Source organism: Poecilia reticulata, linkage group LG12 (genome assembly GCF_000633615.1).
Source record: "Poecilia reticulata strain Guanapo linkage group LG12, Guppy_female_1.0+MT, whole genome shotgun sequence".
Taxonomy (NCBI): domain Eukaryota; kingdom Metazoa; phylum Chordata; class Actinopteri; order Cyprinodontiformes; family Poeciliidae; genus Poecilia; species Poecilia reticulata.
This window is the reverse complement of record NC_024342.1, coordinates 26352149-26356306: the sequence shown is the minus strand read 5'-3', so window position 1 is coordinate 26356306 and position 4158 is coordinate 26352149. Positions and strand designations below refer to the sequence as shown.

The following is a 4158-nucleotide window of genomic DNA, read 5'->3' as shown; positions in this document are numbered from 1 at the left end:
ATTAAATAATAAAATTAATTATTTTTAAATATTTATTTAAAATTTATTCATTTAAATATTTATTTAAATAAATAAATTTTATTTATTTAATTAACAAATAAAATATAACTAATGACTCCATAAATGGTGCCATAAATTGTATTTTATTTATTTTATTTGTTAACAAAACTCCAGATGTTACAGCTGTGGGTGTTTTTTTTTTTTTACAGTTTATTTATTTGTTACTCAGGAAATTAGATCATAAAAGCTTTTTAAAGAGGACAAACCGGAGAACCCGGTGAAAACCTGATGAAAATACCGTGTGTGTGTGTGTGTGTGTGTGTGTGTGTGTGTGTGTGTGTGTGTGATCGATCTACTGGCAGGTGGTCGGGGTCTGATTCCCGATCAGCATCCTCACGGTCTTCCTGACCTTCGAGACGGTTTTCTGCGTCACGCTCTTGTTGCCCCTCTTGGGGATGTAGCCCCTCAGATGCGCCTCCAGGGCCTCCCGAAACGCCGCGCCGTCCGGCGACATGGCCGCCCTCTGCAGCTCCTCCGCGGAGCCGAACTGCTCCTTCAGGGCCTCGTACAGGTTCCTAGCAAAGTGCGTGTTGTTGTCGTTGTCCATGCTGACGGAGAAGTCGGCGATCCGGCGTATCCTCTGCCCCGACAGGTAGCGCAGGATCCTCCGCATCTCCTTGCGGTTGAAGGACCCCCCGTTCTCCTTGGAGCAGTTCAGAACCGCCCTGAACACGAAGCACGCCGTGCCCACCTCCAGGTCTCTCATCTGATCGTCGGGGGTCTCGGGCGGCTCCTCGATTTCAATCGCGGTGATTTCTTGGACAAATGTGACCAATTTGTTATCCGTAGATTCTGTCTGGGGGTCGCCGCCGGCGGCGGCGGCGGAGACGGAGACCCTGGGTACTCTAGTCTCGTACGTCTGCCCGACGAGGTCGCTGATCTCCGACAGCACGTTGGACAGCCTGTCGCTCTCGCTGATGCGACTGATCTGCTCGTCCCTGATCCAGAGGAAGATGTTCTGGAGAAACCTCCTCACCTCGTCTTCCGTTCTGGCGTAGAAGATCTCCGGGCAAATCTCCCTCTGGCCCGAGAGGTCGCTGATCTTCTCGCTGGAGAGCACAGACTCCGAGAGGTTCTCAGGGGGAACAGGAAGGTTGTAGTGATGGCTACTGGTGATGTCGGTGTATAACTTATCGGTCAGCTCCTTGGAGAACTGCTTGACCCGGTCGTTCAGCTGCGGGTTCTCCATGAACTCTGCACACAGTCTGTCGAACTGAGGCTTGATGGACTGGAAGTCCAGTTTGGGGATTTGGTCTGTTCGGTGTTGGGATTGAAGTTTGGACCAGGCCTGATCCGCTGAATTCTCTGGGCCCCATCCGGGGAACACGAGGCGAGCCAATCTGTTTGACAGGGATCTGCCCCGTTTCAGTTTCACCACGTTCGTGTCCCGTGAATCCCGAACTGAGCTCTCCAAGGAAGACGTCATGGTGGCGAACTGGTCCTTGGCAAACCTGGAAAACTGTGGTTTCTTGATGATTTCTTCTTTCGCGGGCGGAGCAGTTTTGCCCTTTGACCGGAAAAGGTTCCTGATATCGCCGAGAATCTTTTTCAGGTTGAAATGAGGAGCGCGTGAGCTACTCGGGTCTTTCTGTCCAACCGGACCTTCGGCCTTGCAGTAATGAAGGTCGTCGATGATCGTCTTGCTAATTCCGTCCGCGACCTCGTTTACCTCGACGCGATCCGGGCCGGATCCCGCGTCCTCCGCGCCTTTGGCGTCGTCGGAATATTTCTCTATGATTTCGGAGATGCTCTCGCTGACCGAGGCCACCGAGAAGAGAGACTTCACGACGGGAGAAACGCTTCTCTCCGTGAGGTCGCAGGCGGCCTCCGCTTCCGCCGCCGCCGGCGGCGGCCGCGCGCCCGAGGTTCTCTTCTTGGTGAACGCGCTCCAGTATCTCTCGATGCATCTGGATCTGGGTCGGTTCACGTGCTTCCGGAAGCACTGGACCGCGCTGGAGACCATGCTGTTGAAATTCCTCAGGTTGGAAATGCAGCCGCTCGCGAACACGGCTGGGGACGAAGGGAAGCTGGAGGTTTTCCTGATGCCGTTTGCAATGGACGTGACTTTCTCAGAGACCTCCTGCTCCATCAGAGAGTTCAGCTCCACGCTGCTCTCGCAGGCCTCCTCCGGCGGCGGCACCTCCAGGACGGCGGCCATCTCTGTTGAGATCACCGTGGTCAGGTGCACGCTGACGTTCTCATCCGGTACCGTAGTCTTCGTGCACTTCGCCATGCAGTCTTCCAGTATCGGCACGAGGACGGTCAGCGAGTTTTCCACACACCGCTGGAAAATGTTGGTGAGGATGTCGGCCATGACGCCCGTTATGTGCGAATCCCTGAGGCCCTGAGAGAGCAGGGTCCACTGCGCTGGCGTCAAGGTGTTCAGGCGGGGCAACATGATGTCCTCCAGGTTGTCGATGGAGATGTGGATGCTTCTGTTCATCGGCTCGCTCGACTCTTCCATTTCTGTCTCTCCTCTCAAAAAAAAGTTTTCCCTTTTGAAGAAACGACGTTCTGCTCACTACAGCTTCTCTACAGTGACTTCTACCCGAGTTTAAACTGAACCTAAGCCGTTGTGACGCGTCATAACGGCCCGCGTCATAAGCCACTATGACGCGGCCAGGCGAACCCGGAGACACGCCTACGCATGTGCGCATGCGTATAGACGCGCGACTGTAAGCTAAGCGGACCCAACAGCCGATGGAAGAGCCGTCACGTGGTCTTACAGAGCTCTGTAACCATGGAAACCTAGGCTGACCCTCGAGAAAAGCTGCAACGTAAGGCTCTTTTCGGTCATTTATCGCGCTACGTAGACTGACTGTAGCTTTAAACCGACAGGCTAAGGTTAGCATGGAGCGCTAGCTGTCGCGTCACGAGCTCCCTACGGAAGCCCATGAGGGCTTTGTGGGGGGATGGATCCCGAGGTTTGGTCGTTTTTTTTTTTCGGACGTGCGGCGTTTTATAGCCGCAGATGTGATAACTGCATGTACATCTGCTGCTAAAGTATTTATATTACAGTCTAAACATGTTTTTAATTGTAAAAAGTTACATAAACAGCTGCTGAATTTAGAGGAAAACTGAAGAATCCAACGTTTCTTTGTTAAATATGAAATAGTTGTTTCATCTCCTCTTAAAGGAACATTTTGAATGAAAACTAAGTTACTTTACTGTTACTATTATTATTATTATTTCACCGTGTTCGTTTCTGCGCTTCTCCAAGCCTACCAGCAGGGGGAGCTACCGGCCGGCCATTTCCCAGGAACACCAAATAAGGAAATGACGTGCCGTCCGTGTGGCGGCGATGTCCCCAAATAGAAAGCGAGTGAAACACGCCGAGGAGGACCGCAGGAGCTCCGGCGGACACTGAACCAGGTCAGTCCTCGAGTCTTAGCCGGGCTGAGACCGTCCGGAACCGGGCAGAGCCGCCGCCTCTCACCGCGGGGGTGGGGGGGGGGAAGCTAACGGCGGCTAGCCGGCTCCTGGCCGTTAAACCGGCAGGAAGCAGAGAGCTTTGGGGCTTTAATGTGACGGTTTAAACCGGATGTTCCGCTGGAAGGTTTCTGCTCCGTCACTAGTCGGAATTATGTCTGATATTTATGCGGAGTTTCCGAGTTTCTAGCGGTTCAGACATTTTACTAAAGCGACCAAAAGCTCAGCTCGGACATATGAGCTTTAAGTCACTGAAGCTCAGGATGAGCGACGGTCACGTGACGGCTGAGCCGCTGCCAAATATGGTCAGTGGAACTTCCGGGAACTGACGGGTTCAGACCCACCTGTTAAGAGGGCGGGACAGGAAGTGGACCTGAACCGGGTCAGAGCATTGACAGCTGGATGCAGTCAGCCATCTGTCTGTCCAACTGTCCATCCATCTAACTGTCCATCCAACTGTCCATCCATCTAACTGTCCATCCAACTGTCCATCCATCTAACTGTCCATCTAACTGTCCATCTAACTGTCCATCCAACTGTCCATCCAACTGTCCATCCATCTAACTGTCCATCTAACTGTCCATCTAACTGTCCATCCAACTAACTGTCCATCTAACTGTCCATCCATCTAACTGTCCATCCATCTAACTGTCCATCTAACTGTCCATC

General features: G+C 52.3%; 1 protein-coding gene across 2 annotated transcripts in view; it reads left to right on the top strand.

Annotated features, from left to right (window-relative positions):
• The first annotated feature begins 2752 nt into the window (after positions 1 to 2752).
• ntmt1 (N-terminal Xaa-Pro-Lys N-methyltransferase 1) overlaps positions 2753 to 4158 on the top strand; it is a 3268-nt gene continuing 1862 nt past the window's right edge. The window contains exons 1-2 of one of the 2 annotated variants that reach the window (XM_008424815.2): positions 2753 to 2837; positions 3281 to 3432. The gene's annotated coding sequence lies outside the window, so the exon portion shown is untranslated. Of the gene's footprint in view, positions 2838 to 2891; positions 2985 to 3280; positions 3433 to 4158 lie in introns of those variants that run through there. The other variant, XM_008424816.2, reaches the window with a different exon arrangement.